Source organism: Schistocerca gregaria, unplaced genomic scaffold (genome assembly GCF_023897955.1).
Source record: "Schistocerca gregaria isolate iqSchGreg1 unplaced genomic scaffold, iqSchGreg1.2 ptg000337l, whole genome shotgun sequence".
NCBI lineage: Eukaryota > Metazoa > Arthropoda > Insecta > Orthoptera > Acrididae > Schistocerca > Schistocerca gregaria.
The window spans coordinates 437,145-454,141 of record NW_026061802.1 but is presented as its reverse complement, the minus strand read 5'-3'; the positions used below and the strand labels follow the sequence as shown (position 1 = coordinate 454,141).

General features: G+C 50.6%; 21 non-coding genes across 21 annotated transcripts; all 21 read left to right on the top strand.

Moving 5' to 3' along the window:
• Positions 1-460: 460 nt before the first annotated feature.
• On the top strand, positions 461-533 carry Trnam-cau (transfer RNA methionine (anticodon CAU)). The gene has a single exon. It is a non-coding gene; the product is annotated as a tRNA-Met (tRNA).
• Positions 534-1,203: 670 nt separating this feature from the next.
• Trnak-uuu (transfer RNA lysine (anticodon UUU)) lies at positions 1,204-1,276 on the top strand. The gene has a single exon. It is a non-coding gene; the product is annotated as a tRNA-Lys (tRNA).
• Positions 1,277-1,420: 144 nt separating this feature from the next.
• Trnas-aga (transfer RNA serine (anticodon AGA)) lies at positions 1,421-1,502 on the top strand. The gene has a single exon. It is a non-coding gene; the product is annotated as a tRNA-Ser (tRNA).
• A 1,436-nt stretch (positions 1,503-2,938) lies between these two features.
• Trnam-cau (transfer RNA methionine (anticodon CAU)) lies at positions 2,939-3,011 on the top strand. The gene has a single exon. It is a non-coding gene; the product is annotated as a tRNA-Met (tRNA).
• Positions 3,012-3,681: 670 nt separating this feature from the next.
• Positions 3,682-3,754, top strand: Trnak-uuu (transfer RNA lysine (anticodon UUU)). The gene has a single exon. It is a non-coding gene; the product is annotated as a tRNA-Lys (tRNA).
• Positions 3,755-3,898: 144 nt separating this feature from the next.
• On the top strand, positions 3,899-3,980 carry Trnas-aga (transfer RNA serine (anticodon AGA)). Its single transcript has one exon. It is a non-coding gene; the product is annotated as a tRNA-Ser (tRNA).
• A 1,436-nt stretch (positions 3,981-5,416) lies between these two features.
• On the top strand, positions 5,417-5,489 carry Trnam-cau (transfer RNA methionine (anticodon CAU)). The gene has a single exon. It is a non-coding gene; the product is annotated as a tRNA-Met (tRNA).
• A 670-nt stretch (positions 5,490-6,159) lies between these two features.
• On the top strand, positions 6,160-6,232 carry Trnak-uuu (transfer RNA lysine (anticodon UUU)). Its single transcript has one exon. It is a non-coding gene; the product is annotated as a tRNA-Lys (tRNA).
• A 144-nt stretch (positions 6,233-6,376) lies between these two features.
• Trnas-aga (transfer RNA serine (anticodon AGA)) lies at positions 6,377-6,458 on the top strand. The gene has a single exon. It is a non-coding gene; the product is annotated as a tRNA-Ser (tRNA).
• A 1,436-nt stretch (positions 6,459-7,894) lies between these two features.
• Trnam-cau (transfer RNA methionine (anticodon CAU)) lies at positions 7,895-7,967 on the top strand. The gene has a single exon. It is a non-coding gene; the product is annotated as a tRNA-Met (tRNA).
• A 670-nt stretch (positions 7,968-8,637) lies between these two features.
• Trnak-uuu (transfer RNA lysine (anticodon UUU)) lies at positions 8,638-8,710 on the top strand. The gene has a single exon. It is a non-coding gene; the product is annotated as a tRNA-Lys (tRNA).
• A 144-nt stretch (positions 8,711-8,854) lies between these two features.
• On the top strand, positions 8,855-8,937 carry Trnas-aga (transfer RNA serine (anticodon AGA)). Its single transcript has one exon. It is a non-coding gene; the product is annotated as a tRNA-Ser (tRNA).
• Positions 8,938-10,373: 1,436 nt separating this feature from the next.
• Trnam-cau (transfer RNA methionine (anticodon CAU)) lies at positions 10,374-10,446 on the top strand. The gene has a single exon. It is a non-coding gene; the product is annotated as a tRNA-Met (tRNA).
• Positions 10,447-11,116: 670 nt separating this feature from the next.
• Positions 11,117-11,189, top strand: Trnak-uuu (transfer RNA lysine (anticodon UUU)). Its single transcript has one exon. It is a non-coding gene; the product is annotated as a tRNA-Lys (tRNA).
• A 144-nt stretch (positions 11,190-11,333) lies between these two features.
• On the top strand, positions 11,334-11,415 carry Trnas-aga (transfer RNA serine (anticodon AGA)). The gene has a single exon. It is a non-coding gene; the product is annotated as a tRNA-Ser (tRNA).
• Positions 11,416-12,851: 1,436 nt separating this feature from the next.
• On the top strand, positions 12,852-12,924 carry Trnam-cau (transfer RNA methionine (anticodon CAU)). The gene has a single exon. It is a non-coding gene; the product is annotated as a tRNA-Met (tRNA).
• A 670-nt stretch (positions 12,925-13,594) lies between these two features.
• Trnak-uuu (transfer RNA lysine (anticodon UUU)) lies at positions 13,595-13,667 on the top strand. Its single transcript has one exon. It is a non-coding gene; the product is annotated as a tRNA-Lys (tRNA).
• Positions 13,668-13,811: 144 nt separating this feature from the next.
• Trnas-aga (transfer RNA serine (anticodon AGA)) lies at positions 13,812-13,893 on the top strand. Its single transcript has one exon. It is a non-coding gene; the product is annotated as a tRNA-Ser (tRNA).
• Positions 13,894-15,329: 1,436 nt separating this feature from the next.
• Positions 15,330-15,402, top strand: Trnam-cau (transfer RNA methionine (anticodon CAU)). Its single transcript has one exon. It is a non-coding gene; the product is annotated as a tRNA-Met (tRNA).
• A 670-nt stretch (positions 15,403-16,072) lies between these two features.
• On the top strand, positions 16,073-16,145 carry Trnak-uuu (transfer RNA lysine (anticodon UUU)). Its single transcript has one exon. It is a non-coding gene; the product is annotated as a tRNA-Lys (tRNA).
• A 144-nt stretch (positions 16,146-16,289) lies between these two features.
• Trnas-aga (transfer RNA serine (anticodon AGA)) lies at positions 16,290-16,371 on the top strand. The gene has a single exon. It is a non-coding gene; the product is annotated as a tRNA-Ser (tRNA).
• The last annotated feature ends 626 nt before the right edge of the window (positions 16,372-16,997 follow it).

Genomic DNA, 16,997 nt, shown 5'->3' with positions numbered 1-16,997 from the left:
CAGTAGGTAGTGCCTAAGTCTCATAATCTTAAGGTATGCCGGCACGATAACTCAGCGTGTTCGGTCAGAGGATTATCTGCTCCCTCTAATGAAGGACTGAGTCAACGATGAACTTGAACGGGCGTCATCGGACGTCCGCCCCCCAACAACTGCAACGAACAAAATGAGAACAACAACAACAACAACAAAAGTGGTAGAATGCTCGGCCACCACGAGGGTGGCCCGGGTTCGATTCCCGGTGGATGCATTATTTTGCTCTTCTGGCTACAATGCTGCCACGCGGATTGCTCGCTTGAGATGCGTCAGCCCAGGACCTTATAGCTGTATAGCTGCGGCTGCAGTTTAATCTAGAGAGTCGGGACAGCACGTGTAGCAAGACAACAGATTGTTCAGAAAGCGCAAACTGTCTATCTCTAATATGTGAGGCTTAGCTAGTTTCCTGGTAGGTCGTCTCCCGCGTGCCTCGGTAGCGCAGTAGGCAGCGCGTAAGTCTCATAATCTTAAGGTCGTGAGTTCGATCCTCACCCGTGGCATTTAATTTTCTGTACATCATGGCTGCATTAACGGCGTTGCTGTTGCTAGGGAACGTACTTAACTGTCATCCGTTATCCACTCGAAGTGCACTCCTCAGCGTCAAAATGTTTACTTCCAATTATGACGACGTAACAAGTTTGATATTTCTCCTCCCCTGTTACAAGCAAAATGCGATGCACACAGCAATGGACAGTCAATTTTGAACTGTGCGCCATGCCGGTCTGTAGGCGCAGATATGATCGCAAGCAGAGAACAGCACTTAGTCCAGATTCAGCACAAAATACGAGAAGAGACGAAGTAAATCTCACTGTTGTCAAGCAAGTTCTGTGTGGTCTAGTGGCTAGGATACCTGGCTTTCACCCAGGAGGCCCGGGTTCGATTGCCGGTACCGGAACGGAACTGTTTGCGCACACAACGCTCTATGTTTTGGCCTTCGAACTGTCGTTGGTCGCCCTTCTTCCTTAGCTTCAACCGAACGTAATCGGGGAAAGCAGGCACGTGATGCAGTTACTGTCAGCACCGGAATAAAGGGAGAAGAGGCACTGGTCCGCTGTGGGCTGCTACCAGCGTCAGTGAGAAGTCGGTGAAGTCGCCAGTAGCGCCAGAAGCCTACACACACGTCCCAGTTAATCACGTTGCTTGAAGCAGCTCCAGCCGCAACAAGCCAAAGCCCGAATAGCTCAGTCGGTAGAGCATTAGGCTTTTAACCTAAGGGTCCAGGGTTCAAGTCCCTGTCTGGGCGAAGATTTTAACGCTTCCGTAATGTCTCGTGTCATAGCGATAGTAGCCCTGCCGTAATCAGTGCACGGTTTTCGTTTCCTGTCAACATTCTGCGCAGACGCAATCGGTTATGTTTTTCACGTTTCGAGGGTTGCTTGTCCTACAAGCACTCGTGGCCGAGTGGTTAAGGCGTCTGACTAGAAATCAGATTCCCTCTGGGAGCGTAGGTTCGAGTCCTACCGACTGCGTTGGTTTTTTTCTTTTTTTGTTTTGGAAGAAGGAGCAGAAAATATCCCGTTTTGGTACCTCGCCACACCTCACCTCTCACAGCCGTTTATAGTGCCTGTCGTTTACATAAGGGCGATTTCCAAGCGTCAGCTTTCGCGTCAGCCGAGCAAAGTCGGGACAAGTCGGGACATACTACAGGATGGTCTGGGTGGTGCAACGACGAAACAAAACCTTAATTTAAAAATCGAAAAAAATGGGAAACATAGGATGAAAAAGCAAAAAGAAGAATATAAAAATGTCTTACCGACTGCGTCGGTTTTTTCTTTTTTTGTTTTGGCAGAAGGAGCAGAAAATATCGCGTTTTGGTACCCGCCACACCTCACCTCTCACAGCCGTCTATAGTGCCTGTCCTTTACATAAGGGCGATTTCCAAGCGTCAGCTTTCGCGTCAGCCGAGCAAAGTCGGGACAAGTCGGGACATACCACAGGATGGTCTGGGTGGTGCAACGACGAAAAAAAAACGTTAATTTAACAGCAGGAGCCCACATAATGACAGGGAAATATTAGCGCCACTTGCGGTGGCCGGGAATCGAACCCGAATCAACTGCTTGGCAGGAAACTATGCTCATAATTACAACACCACTGCAGTGCCACTGCTCGCAACGCCGCGCTGTGTCGGCTTCCCGCCCGCCGGCAGCGGCCCACGGCTATAGGAGCTGCAGGCGCATTACGAGGTAGGAGGGTGCATCCACACGCATTCGGGCAGCGCCTCCAAGCACGCTACGTCTTTGGGCAAGACTCGTCGCCGCTGACGCAAGGTTACTCACACGATAGTGATGAGCGGTCGTTTTAAGGCAGTGTAGTGGAGGACTCCGCGAGTTTAGCCCTTTTTTCGACGTCGCTGGGTGGCAATCCCACTTTCCCTGCCAACAGCTGCTCGTATTGCATGGGTAGCTTGTCGAGCATCTGTGGCTCAGTGGTTTTGTGTCGGTAGCGCAGTAGGTAGTGCCTAAGTCTCATAATCTTAAGGTATGCCGGCACGATAACTCAGCGTGTTCGGTCAGAGGATTATCTGCTCCCTCTAATGAAGGACTGAGTCAACGATGAACTTGAACGGGCGTCATCGGACGTCCGCCCCCCAACAACTGCAACGAACAAAATGAGAACAACAACAACAACAACAAAAGTGGTAGAATGCTCGGCCACCACGAGGGTGGCCCGGGTTCGATTCCCGGTGGATGCATTATTTTGCTCTTCTGGCTACAATGCTGCCACGCGGATTGCTCGCTTGAGATGCGTCAGCCCAGGACCTTATAGCTGTATAGCTGCGGCTGCAGTTTAATCTAGAGAGTCGGGACAGCACGTGTAGCAAGACAACAGATTGTTCAGAAAGCGCAAACTGTCTATCTCTAATATGTGAGGCTTAGCTAGTTTCCTGGTAGGTCGTCTCCCGCGTGCCTCGGTAGCGCAGTAGGCAGCGCGTAAGTCTCATAATCTTAAGGTCGTGAGTTCGATCCTCACCCGTGGCATTTAATTTTCTGTACATCATGGCTGCATTAACGGCGTTGCTGTTGCTAGGGAACGTACTTAACTGTCATCCGTTATCCACTCGAAGTGCACTCCTCAGCGTCAAAATGTTTACTTCCAATTATGACGACGTAACAAGTTTGATATTTCTCCTCCCCTGTTACAAGCAAAATGCGATGCACACAGCAATGGACAGTCAATTTTGAACTGTGCGCCATGCCGGTCTGTAGGCGCAGATATGATCGCAAGCAGAGAACAGCACTTAGTCCAGATTCAGCACAAAATACGAGAAGAGACGGAGTAAATCTCACTGTTGTCAAGCAAGTTCTGTGTGGTCTAGTGGCTAGGATACCTGGCTTTCACCCAGGAGGCCCGGGTTCGATTGCCGGTACCGGAACGGAACTGTTTGCGCACACAACGCTCTATGTTTTGGCCTTCGAACTGTCGTTGGTCGCCCTTCTTCCTTAGCTTCAACCGAACGTAATCGGGGAAAGCAGGCACGTGATGCAGTTACTGTCAGCACCGGAATAAAGGGAGAAGAGGCACTGGTCCGCTGTGGGCTGCTACCAGCGTCAGTGAGAAGTCGGTGAAGTCGCCAGTAGCGCCAGAAGCCTACACACACGTCCCAGTTAATCACGTTGCTTGAAGCAGCTCCAGCCGCAACAAGCCAAAGCCCGAATAGCTCAGTCGGTAGAGCATTAGGCTTTTAACCTAAGGGTCCAGGGTTCAAGTCCCTGTCCGGGCGAAGATTTTAACGCTTCCGTAATGTCTCGTGTCATAGCGATAGTAGCCCTGCCGTAATCAGTGCACGGTTTTCGTTTCCTGTCAACATTCTGCGCAGACGCAATCGGTTATGTTTTTCACGTTTCGAGGGTTGCTTGTCCTACAAGCACTCGTGGCCGAGTGGTTAAGGCGTCTGACTAGAAATCAGATTCCCTCTGGGAGCGTAGGTTCGAGTCCTACCGACTGCGTTGGTTTTTTTCTTTTTTTGTTTTGGAAGAAGGAGCAGAAAATATCCCGTTTTGGTACCTCGCCACACCTCACCTCTCACAGCCGTTTATAGTGCCTGTCGTTTACATAAGGGCGATTTCCAAGCGTCAGCTTTCGCGTCAGCCGAGCAAAGTCGGGACAAGTCGGGACATACTACAGGATGGTCTGGGTGGTGCAACGACGAAACAAAACCTTAATTTAAAAATCGAAAAAAATGGGAAACATAGGATGAAAAAGCAAAAAGAAGAATATAAAAATGTCTTACCGACTGCGTCGGTTTTTTCTTTTTTTGTTTTGGCAGAAGGAGCAGAAAATATCGCGTTTTGGTACCCGCCACACCTCACCTCTCACAGCCGTCTATAGTGCCTGTCCTTTACATAAGGGCGATTTCCAAGCGTCAGCTTTCGCGTCAGCCGAGCAAAGTCGGGACAAGTCGGGACATACCACAGGATGGTCTGGGTGGTGCAACGACGAAAAAAAAACGTTAATTTAACAGCAGGAGCCCACATAATGACAGGGAAATATTAGCGCCACTTGCGGTGGCCGGGAATCGAACCCGAATCAACTGCTTGGCAGGAAACTATGCTCATAATTACAACACCACTGCAGTGCCACTGCTCGCAACGCCGCGCTGTGTCGGCTTCCCGCCCGCCGGCAGCGGCCCACGGCTATAGGAGCTGCAGGCGCATTACGAGGTAGGAGGGTGCATCCACACGCATTCGGGCAGCGCCTCCAAGCACGCTACGTCTTTGGGCAAGACTCGTCGCCGCTGACGCAAGGTTACTCACACGATAGTGATGAGCGGTCGTTTTAAGGCAGTGTAGTGGAGGACTCCGCGAGTTTAGCCCTTTTTTCGACGTCGCTGGGTGGCAATCCCACTTTCCCTGCCAACAGCTGCTCGTATTGCATGGGTAGCTTGTCGAGCATCTGTGGCTCAGTGGTTTTGTGTCGGTAGCGCAGTAGGTAGTGCCTAAGTCTCATAATCTTAAGGTATGCCGGCACGATAACTCAGCGTGTTCGGTCAGAGGATTATCTGCTCCCTCTAATGAAGGACTGAGTCAACGATGAACTTGAACGGGCGTCATCGGACGTCCGCCCCCCAACAACTGCAACGAACAAAATGAGAACAACAACAACAACAACAAAAGTGGTAGAATGCTCGGCCACCACGAGGGTGGCCCGGGTTCGATTCCCGGTGGATGCATTATTTTGCTCTTCTGGCTACAATGCTGCCACGCGGATTGCTCGCTTGAGATGCGTCAGCCCAGGACCTTATAGCTGTATAGCTGCGGCTGCAGTTTAATCTAGAGAGTCGGGACAGCACGTGTAGCAAGACAACAGATTGTTCAGAAAGCGCAAACTGTCTATCTCTAATATGTGAGGCTTAGCTAGTTTCCTGGTAGGTCGTCTCCCGCGTGCCTCGGTAGCGCAGTAGGCAGCGCGTAAGTCTCATAATCTTAAGGTCGTGAGTTCGATCCTCACCCGTGGCATTTAATTTTCTGTACATCATGGCTGCATTAACGGCGTTGCTGTTGCTAGGGAACGTACTTAACTGTCATCCGTTATCCACTCGAAGTGCACTCCTCAGCGTCAAAATGTTTACTTCCAATTATGACGACGTAACAAGTTTGATATTTCTCCTCCCCTGTTACAAGCAAAATGCGATGCACACAGCAATGGACAGTCAATTTTGAACTGTGCGCCATGCCGGTCTGTAGGCGCAGATATGATCGCAAGCAGAGAACAGCACTTAGTCCAGATTCAGCACAAAATACGAGAAGAGACGGAGTAAATCTCACTGTTGTCAAGCAAGTTCTGTGTGGTCTAGTGGCTAGGATACCTGGCTTTCACCCAGGAGGCCCGGGTTCGATTGCCGGTACCGGAACGGAACTGTTTGCGCACACAACGCTCTATGTTTTGGCCTTCGAACTGTCGTTGGTCGCCCTTCTTCCTTAGCTTCAACCGAACGTAATCGGGGAAAGCAGGCACGTGATGCAGTTACTGTCAGCACCGGAATAAAGGGAGAAGAGGCACTGGTCCGCTGTGGGCTGCTACCAGCGTCAGTGAGAAGTCGGTGAAGTCGCCAGTAGCGCCAGAAGCCTACACACACGTCCCAGTTAATCACGTTGCTTGAAGCAGCTCCAGCCGCAACAAGCCAAAGCCCGAATAGCTCAGTCGGTAGAGCATTAGGCTTTTAACCTAAGGGTCCAGGGTTCAAGTCCCTGTCCGGGCGAAGATTTTAACGCTTCCGTAATGTCTCGTGTCATAGCGATAGTAGCCCTGCCGTAATCAGTGCACGGTTTTCGTTTCCTGTCAACATTCTGCGCAGACGCAATCGGTTATGTTTTTCACGTTTCGAGGGTTGCTTGTCCTACAAGCACTCGTGGCCGAGTGGTTAAGGCGTCTGACTAGAAATCAGATTCCCTCTGGGAGCGTAGGTTCGAGTCCTACCGACTGCGTTGGTTTTTTTCTTTTTTTGTTTTGGAAGAAGGAGCAGAAAATATCCCGTTTTGGTACCTCGCCACACCTCACCTCTCACAGCCGTTTATAGTGCCTGTCGTTTACATAAGGGCGATTTCCAAGCGTCAGCTTTCGCGTCAGCCGAGCAAAGTCGGGACAAGTCGGGACATACTACAGGATGGTCTGGGTGGTGCAACGACGAAACAAAACCTTAATTTAAAAATCGAAAAAAATGGGAAACATAGGATGAAAAAGCAAAAAGAAGAATATAAAAATGTCTTACCGACTGCGTCGGTTTTTTCTTTTTTTGTTTTGGCAGAAGGAGCAGAAAATATCGCGTTTTGGTACCCGCCACACCTCACCTCTCACAGCCGTCTATAGTGCCTGTCCTTTACATAAGGGCGATTTCCAAGCGTCAGCTTTCGCGTCAGCCGAGCAAAGTCGGGACAAGTCGGGACATACCACAGGATGGTCTGGGTGGTGCAACGACGAAAAAAAAACGTTAATTTAACAGCAGGAGCCCACATAATGACAGGGAAATATTAGCGCCACTTGCGGTGGCCGGGAATCGAACCCGAATCAACTGCTTGGCAGGAAACTATGCTCATAATTACAACACCACTGCAGTGCCACTGCTCGCAACGCCGCGCTGTGTCGGCTTCCCGCCCGCCGGCAGCGGCCCACGGCTATAGGAGCTGCAGGCGCATTACGAGGTAGGAGGGTGCATCCACACGCATTCGGGCAGCGCCTCCAAGCACGCTACGTCTTTGGGCAAGACTCGTCGCCGCTGACGCAAGGTTACTCACACGATAGTGATGAGCGGTCGTTTTAAGGCAGTGTAGTGGAGGACTCCGCGAGTTTAGCCCTTTTTTCGACGTCGCTGGGTGGCAATCCCACTTTCCCTGCCAACAGCTGCTCGTATTGCATGGGTAGCTTGTCGAGCATCTGTGGCTCAGTGGTTTTGTGTCGGTAGCGCAGTAGGTAGTGCCTAAGTCTCATAATCTTAAGGTATGCCGGCACGATAACTCAGCGTGTTCGGTCAGAGGATTATCTGCTCCCTCTAATGAAGGACTGAGTCAACGATGAACTTGAACGGGCGTCATCGGACGTCCGCCCCCCAACAACTGCAACGAACAAAATGAGAACAACAACAACAACAACAAAAGTGGTAGAATGCTCGGCCACCACGAGGGTGGCCCGGGTTCGATTCCCGGTGGATGCATTATTTTGCTCTTCTGGCTACAATGCTGCCACGCGGATTGCTCGCTTGAGATGCGTCAGCCCAGGACCTTATAGCTGTATAGCTGCGGCTGCAGTTTAATCTAGAGAGTCGGGACAGCACGTGTAGCAAGACAACAGATTGTTCAGAAAGCGCAAACTGTCTATCTCTAATATGTGAGGCTTAGCTAGTTTCCTGGTAGGTCGTCTCCCGCGTGCCTCGGTAGCGCAGTAGGCAGCGCGTAAGTCTCATAATCTTAAGGTCGTGAGTTCGATCCTCACCCGTGGCATTTAATTTTCTGTACATCATGGCTGCATTAACGGCGTTGCTGTTGCTAGGGAACGTACTTAACTGTCATCCGTTATCCACTCGAAGTGCACTCCTCAGCGTCAAAATGTTTACTTCCAATTATGACGACGTAACAAGTTTGATATTTCTCCTCCCCTGTTACAAGCAAAATGCGATGCACACAGCAATGGACAGTCAATTTTGAACTGTGCGCCATGCCGGTCTGTAGGCGCAGATATGATCGCAAGCAGAGAACAGCACTTAGTCCAGATTCAGCACAAAATACGAGAAGAGACGGAGTAAATCTCACTGTTGTCAAGCAAGTTCTGTGTGGTCTAGTGGCTAGGATACCTGGCTTTCACCCAGGCGGCCCGGGTTCGATTGCCGGTACCGGAACGGAACTGTTTGCGCACACAACGCTCTATGTTTTGGCCTTCGAACTGTCGTTGGTCGCCCTTCTTCCTTAGCTTCAACCGAACGTAATCGGGGAAAGCAGGCACGTGATGCAGTTACTGTCAGCACCGGAATAAAGGGAGAAGAGGCACTGGTCCGCTGTGGGCTGCTACCAGCGTCAGTGAGAAGTCGGTGAAGTCGCCAGTAGCGCCAGAAGCCTACACACACGTCCCAGTTAATCACGTTGCTTGAAGCAGCTCCAGCCGCAACAAGCCAAAGCCCGAATAGCTCAGTCGGTAGAGCATTAGGCTTTTAACCTAAGGGTCCAGGGTTCAAGTCCCTGTCCGGGCGAAGATTTTAACGCTTCCGTAATGTCTCGTGTCATAGCGATAGTAGCCCTGCCGTAATCAGTGCACGGTTTTCGTTTCCTGTCAACATTCTGCGCAGACGCAATCGGTTATGTTTTTCACGTTTCGAGGGTTGCTTGTCCTACAAGCACTCGTGGCCGAGTGGTTAAGGCGTCTGACTAGAAATCAGATTCCCTCTGGGAGCGTAGGTTTCGAGTCCTACCGACTGCGTTGGTTTTTTTCTTTTTTTGTTTTGGAAGAAGGAGCAGAAAATATCCCGTTTTGGTACCTCGCCACACCTCACCTCTCACAGCCGTTTATAGTGCCTGTCGTTTACATAAGGGCGATTTCCAAGCGTCAGCTTTCGCGTCAGCCGAGCAAAGTCGGGACAAGTCGGGACATACTACAGGATGGTCTGGGTGGTGCAACGACGAAACAAAACCTTAATTTAAAAATCGAAAAAAATGGGAAACATAGGATGAAAAAGCAAAAAGAAGAATATAAAAATGTCTTACCGACTGCGTCGGTTTTTTCTTTTTTTGTTTTGGCAGAAGGAGCAGAAAATATCGCGTTTTGGTACCCGCCACACCTCACCTCTCACAGCCGTCTATAGTGCCTGTCCTTTACATAAGGGCGATTTCCAAGCGTCAGCTTTCGCGTCAGCCGAGCAAAGTCGGGACAAGTCGGGACATACCACAGGATGGTCTGGGTGGTGCAACGACGAAAAAAAAACGTTAATTTAACAGCAGGAGCCCACATAATGACAGGGAAATATTAGCGCCACTTGCGGTGGCCGGGAATCGAACCCGAATCAACTGCTTGGCAGGAAACTATGCTCATAATTACAACACCACTGCAGTGCCACTGCTCGCAACGCCGCGCTGTGTCGGCTTCCCGCCCGCCGGCAGCGGCCCACGGCTATAGGAGCTGCAGGCGCATTACGAGGTAGGAGGGTGCATCCACACGCATTCGGGCAGCGCCTCCAAGCACGCTACGTCTTTGGGCAAGACTCGTCGCCGCTGACGCAAGGTTACTCACACGATAGTGATGAGCGGTCGTTTTAAGGCAGTGTAGTGGAGGACTCCGCGAGTTTAGCCCTTTTTTCGACGTCGCTGGGTGGCAATCCCACTTTCCCTGCCAACAGCTGCTCGTATTGCATGGGTAGCTTGTCGAGCATCTGTGGCTCAGTGGTTTTGTGTCGGTAGCGCAGTAGGTAGTGCCTAAGTCTCATAATCTTAAGGTATGCCGGCACGATAACTCAGCGTGTTCGGTCAGAGGATTATCTGCTCCCTCTAATGAAGGACTGAGTCAACGATGAACTTGAACGGGCGTCATCGGACGTCCGCCCCCCAACAACTGCAACGAACAAAATGAGAACAACAACAACAACAACAAAAGTGGTAGAATGCTCGGCCACCACGAGGGTGGCCCGGGTTCGATTCCCGGTGGATGCATTATTTTGCTCTTCTGGCTACAATGCTGCCACGCGGATTGCTCGCTTGAGATGCGTCAGCCCAGGACCTTATAGCTGTATAGCTGCGGCTGCAGTTTAATCTAGAGAGTCGGGACAGCACGTGTAGCAAGACAACAGATTGTTCAGAAAGCGCAAACTGTCTATCTCTAATATGTGAGGCTTAGCTAGTTTCCTGGTAGGTCGTCTCCCGCGTGCCTCGGTAGCGCAGTAGGCAGCGCGTAAGTCTCATAATCTTAAGGTCGTGAGTTCGATCCTCACCCGTGGCATTTAATTTTCTGTACATCATGGCTGCATTAACGGCGTTGCTGTTGCTAGGGAACGTACTTAACTGTCATCCGTTATCCACTCGAAGTGCACTCCTCAGCGTCAAAATGTTTACTTCCAATTATGACGACGTAACAAGTTTGATATTTCTCCTCCCCTGTTACAAGCAAAATGCGATGCACACAGCAATGGACAGTCAATTTTGAACTGTGCGCCATGCCGGTCTGTAGGCGCAGATATGATCGCAAGCAGAGAACAGCACTTAGTCCAGATTCAGCACAAAATACGAGAAGAGACGGAGTAAATCTCACTGTTGTCAAGCAAGTTCTGTGTGGTCTAGTGGCTAGGATACCTGGCTTTCACCCAGGAGGCCCGGGTTCGATTGCCGGTACCGGAACGGAACTGTTTGCGCACACAACGCTCTATGTTTTGGCCTTCGAACTGTCGTTGGTCGCCCTTCTTCCTTAGCTTCAACCGAACGTAATCGGGGAAAGCAGGCACGTGATGCAGTTACTGTCAGCACCGGAATAAAGGGAGAAGAGGCACTGGTCCGCTGTGGGCTGCTACCAGCGTCAGTGAGAAGTCGGTGAAGTCGCCAGTAGCGCCAGAAGCCTACACACACGTCCCAGTTAATCACGTTGCTTGAAGCAGCTCCAGCCGCAACAAGCCAAAGCCCGAATAGCTCAGTCGGTAGAGCATTAGGCTTTTAACCTAAGGGTCCAGGGTTCAAGTCCCTGTCCGGGCGAAGATTTTAACGCTTCCGTAATGTCTCGTGTCATAGCGATAGTAGCCCTGCCGTAATCAGTGCACGGTTTTCGTTTCCTGTCAACATTCTGCGCAGACGCAATCGGTTATGTTTTTCACGTTTCGAGGGTTGCTTGTCCTACAAGCACTCGTGGCCGAGTGGTTAAGGCGTCTGACTAGAAATCAGATTCCCTCTGGGAGCGTAGGTTCGAGTCCTACCGACTGCGTTGGTTTTTTTCTTTTTTTGTTTTGGAAGAAGGAGCAGAAAATATCCCGTTTTGGTACCTCGCCACACCTCACCTCTCACAGCCGTTTATAGTGCCTGTCGTTTACATAAGGGCGATTTCCAAGCGTCAGCTTTCGCGTCAGCCGAGCAAAGTCGGGACAAGTCGGGACATACTACAGGATGGTCTGGGTGGTGCAACGACGAAACAAAACCTTAATTTAAAAATCGAAAAAAATGGGAAACATAGGATGAAAAAGCAAAAAGAAGAATATAAAAATGTCTTACCGACTGCGTCGGTTTTTTCTTTTTTTGTTTTGGCAGAAGGAGCAGAAAATATCGCGTTTTGGTACCCGCCACACCTCACCTCTCACAGCCGTCTATAGTGCCTGTCCTTTACATAAGGGCGATTTCCAAGCGTCAGCTTTCGCGTCAGCCGAGCAAAGTCGGGACAAGTCGGGACATACCACAGGATGGTCTGGGTGGTGCAACGACGAAAAAAAAACGTTAATTTAACAGCAGGAGCCCACATAATGACAGGGAAATATTAGCGCCACTTGCGGTGGCCGGGAATCGAACCCGAATCAACTGCTTGGCAGGAAACTATGCTCATAATTACAACACCACTGCAGTGCCACTGCTCGCAACGCCGCGCTGTGTCGGCTTCCCGCCCGCCGGCAGCGGCCCACGGCTATAGGAGCTGCAGGCGCATTACGAGGTAGGAGGGTGCATCCACACGCATTCGGGCAGCGCCTCCAAGCACGCTACGTCTTTGGGCAAGACTCGTCGCCGCTGACGCAAGGTTACTCACACGATAGTGATGAGCGGTCGTTTTAAGGCAGTGTAGTGGAGGACTCCGCGAGTTTAGCCCTTTTTTCGACGTCGCTGGGTGGCAATCCCACTTTCCCTGCCAACAGCTGCTCGTATTGCATGGGTAGCTTGTCGAGCATCTGTGGCTCAGTGGTTTTGTGTCGGTAGCGCAGTAGGTAGTGCCTAAGTCTCATAATCTTAAGGTATGCCGGCACGATAACTCAGCGTGTTCGGTCAGAGGATTATCTGCTCCCTCTAATGAAGGACTGAGTCAACGATGAACTTGAACGGGCGTCATCGGACGTCCGCCCCCCAACAACTGCAACGAACAAAATGAGAACAACAACAACAACAACAAAAGTGGTAGAATGCTCGGCCACCACGAGGGTGGCCCGGGTTCGATTCCCGGTGGATGCATTATTTTGCTCTTCTGGCTACAATGCTGCCACGCGGATTGCTCGCTTGAGATGCGTCAGCCCAGGACCTTATAGCTGTATAGCTGCGGCTGCAGTTTAATCTAGAGAGTCGGGACAGCACGTGTAGCAAGACAACAGATTGTTCAGAAAGCGCAAACTGTCTATCTCTAATATGTGAGGCTTAGCTAGTTTCCTGGTAGGTCGTCTCCCGCGTGCCTCGGTAGCGCAGTAGGCAGCGCGTAAGTCTCATAATCTTAAGGTCGTGAGTTCGATCCTCACCCGTGGCATTTAATTTTCTGTACATCATGGCTGCATTAACGGCGTTGCTGTTGCTAGGGAACGTACTTAACTGTCATCCGTTATCCACTCGAAGTGCACTCCTCAGCGTCAAAATGTTTACTTCCAATTATGACGACGTAACAAGTTTGATATTTCTCCTCCCCTGTTACAAGCAAAATGCGATGCACACAGCAATGGACAGTCAATTTTGAACTGTGCGCCATGCCGGTCTGTAGGCGCAGATATGATCGCAAGCAGAGAACAGCACTTAGTCCAGATTCAGCACAAAATACGAGAAGAGACGGAGTAAATCTCACTGTTGTCAAGCAAGTTCTGTGTGGTCTAGTGGCTAGGATACCTGGCTTTCACCCAGGAGGCCCGGGTTCGATTGCCGGTACCGGAACGGAACTGTTTGCGCACACAACGCTCTATGTTTTGGCCTTCGAACTGTCGTTGGTCGCCCTTCTTCCTTAGCTTCAACCGAACGTAATCGGGGAAAGCAGGCACGTGATGCAGTTACTGTCAGCACCGGAATAAAGGGAGAAGAGGCACTGGTCCGCTGTGGGCTGCTACCAGCGTCAGTGAGAAGTCGGTGAAGTCGCCAGTAGCGCCAGAAGCCTACACACACGTCCCAGTTAATCACGTTGCTTGAAGCAGCTCCAGCCGCAACAAGCCAAAGCCCGAATAGCTCAGTCGGTAGAGCATTAGGCTTTTAACCTAAGGGTCCAGGGTTCAAGTCCCTGTCCGGGCGAAGATTTTAACGCTTCCGTAATGTCTCGTGTCATAGCGATAGTAGCCCTGCCGTAATCAGTGCACGGTTTTCGTTTCCTGTCAACATTCTGCGCAGACGCAATCGGTTATGTTTTTCACGTTTCGAGGGTTGCTTGTCCTACAAGCACTCGTGGCCGAGTGGTTAAGGCGTCTGACTAGAAATCAGATTCCCTCTGGGAGCGTAGGTTCGAGTCCTACCGACTGCGTTGGTTTTTTTCTTTTTTTGTTTTGGAAGAAGGAGCAGAAAATATCCCGTTTTGGTACCTCGCCACACCTCACCTCTCACAGCCGTTTATAGTGCCTGTCGTTTACATAAGGGCGATTTCCAAGCGTCAGCTTTCGCGTCAGCCGAGCAAAGTCGGGACAAGTCGGGACATACTACAGGATGGTCTGGGTGGTGCAACGACGAAACAAAACCTTAATTTAAAAATCGAAAAAAATGGGAAACATAGGATGAAAAAGCAAAAAGAAGAATATAAAAATGTCTTACCGACTGCGTCGGTTTTTTCTTTTTTTGTTTTGGCAGAAGGAGCAGAAAATATCGCGTTTTGGTACCCGCCACACCTCACCTCTCACAGCCGTCTATAGTGCCTGTCCTTTACATAAGGGCGATTTCCAAGCGTCAGCTTTCGCGTCAGCCGAGCAAAGTCGGGACAAGTCGGGACATACCACAGGATGGTCTGGGTGGTGCAACGACGAAAAAAAAACGTTAATTTAACAGCAGGAGCCCACATAATGACAGGGAAATATTAGCGCCACTTGCGGTGGCCGGGAATCGAACCCGAATCAACTGCTTGGCAGGAAACTATGCTCATAATTACAACACCACTGCAGTGCCACTGCTCGCAACGCCGCGCTGTGTCGGCTTCCCGCCCGCCGGCAGCGGCCCACGGCTATAGGAGCTGCAGGCGCATTACGAGGTAGGAGGGTGCATCCACACGCATTCGGGCAGCGCCTCCAAGCACGCTACGTCTTTGGGCAAGACTCGTCGCCGCTGACGCAAGGTTACTCACACGATAGTGATGAGCGGTCGTTTTAAGGCAGTGTAGTGGAGGACTCCGCGAGTTTAGCCCTTTTTTCGACGTCGCTGGGTGGCAATCCCACTTTCCCTGCCAACAGCTGCTCGTATTGCATGGGTAGCTTGTCGAGCATCTGTGGCTCAGTGGTTTTGTGTCGGTAGCGCAGTAGGTAGTGCCTAAGTCTCATAATCTTAAGGTATGCCGGCACGATAACTCAGCGTGTTCGGTCAGAGGATTATCTGCTCCCTCTAATGAAGGACTGAGTCAACGATGAACTTGAACGGGCGTCATCGGACGTCCGCCCCCCAACAACTGCAACGAACAAAATGAGAACAACAACAACAACAACAAAAGTGGTAGAATGCTCGGCCACCACGAGGGTGGCCCGGGTTCGATTCCCGGTGGATGCATTATTTTGCTCTTCTGGCTACAATGCTGCCACGCGGATTGCTCGCTTGAGATGCGTCAGCCCAGGACCTTATAGCTGTATAGCTGCGGCTGCAGTTTAATCTAGAGAGTCGGGACAGCACGTGTAGCAAGACAACAGATTGTTCAGAAAGCGCAAACTGTCTATCTCTAATATGTGAGGCTTAGCTAGTTTCCTGGTAGGTCGTCTCCCGCGTGCCTCGGTAGCGCAGTAGGCAGCGCGTAAGTCTCATAATCTTAAGGTCGTGAGTTCGATCCTCACCCGTGGCATTTAATTTTCTGTACATCATGGCTGCATTAACGGCGTTGCTGTTGCTAGGGAACGTACTTAACTGTCGTCCGTTATCCACTCGAAGTGCACTCCTCAGCGTCAAAATGTTTACTTCCAATTATGACGACGTAACAAGTTTGATATTTCTCCTCCCCTGTTACAAGCAAAATGCGATGCACACAGCAATGGACAGTCAATTTTGAACTGTGCGCCATGCCGGTCTGTAGGCGCAGATATGATCGCAAGCAGAGAACAGCACTTAGTCCAGATTCAGCACAAAATACGAGAAGAGACGGAGTAAATCTCACTGTTGTCAAGCAAGTTCTGTGTGGTCTAGTGGCTAGGATACCTGGCTTTCACTCAGGAGGCCCGGGTTCGATTGCCGGTACCGGAACGGAACTGTTTGCGCACACAACGCTCTATGTTTTGGCCTTCGAACTGTCGTTGGTCGCCCTTCTTCCTTAGCTTCAACCGAACGTAATCGGGGAAAGCAGGCACGTGATGCAGTTACTGTCAGCACCGGAATAAAGGGAGAAGAGGCACTGGTCCGCTGTGGGCTGCTACCAGCGTCAGTGAGAAGTCGGTGAAGTCGCCAGTAGCGCCAGAAGCCTACACACACGTCCCAGTTAATCACGTTGCTTGAAGCAGCTCCAGCCGCAACAAGCCAAAGCCCGAATAGCTCAGTCGGTAGAGCATTAGGCTTTTAACCTAAGGGTCCAGGGTTCAAGTCCCTGTCCGGGCGAAGATTTTAACGCTTCCGTAATGTCTCGTGTCATAGCGATAGTAGCCCTGCCGTAATCAGTGCACGGTTTTCGTTTCCTGTCAACATTCTGCGCAGACGCAATCGGTTATGTTTTTCACGTTTCGAGGGTTGCTTGTCCTACAAGCACTCGTGGCCGAGTGGTTAAGGCGTCTGACTAGAAATCAGATTCTCTCTGGGAGCGTAGGTTCGAGTCCTACCGACTGCGTTGGTTTTTTTCTTTTTTTGTTTTGGAAGAAGGAGCAGAAAATATCCCGTTTTGGTACCTCGCCACACCTCACCTCTCACAGCCGTTTATAGTGCCTGTCCTTTACATAAGGGCGATTTCCAAGCGTCAGCTTTCGCGTCAGCCGAGCAAAGTCGGGACAAGTCGGGACATACTACAGGATGGTCTGGGTGGTGCAACGACGAAACAAAACCTTAATTTAAAAATCGAAAAAAATGGGAAACATAGGATGAAAAAGCAAAAAGAAGAATATAAAAATGTCTTACCGACTGCGTCGGTTTTTTCTTTTTTTGTTTTGGCAGAAGGAGCAGAAAATATCGCGTTTTGGTACCCGCCACACCTCACCTCTCACAGCCGTCTATAGTGCCTGTCCTTTACATAAGGGCGATTTCCAAGCGTCAGCTTTCGCGTCAGCCGAGCAAAGTCGGGACAAGTCGGGACATACCACAGGATGGTCTGGGTGGTGCAACGACGAAAAAAAAACGTTAATTTAACAGCAGGAGCCCACATAATGACAGGGAAATATTAGCGCCACTTGCGGTGGCCGGGAATCGAACCCGAATCAACTGCTTGGCAGGAAACTATGCTCATAATTACACCACCACTGC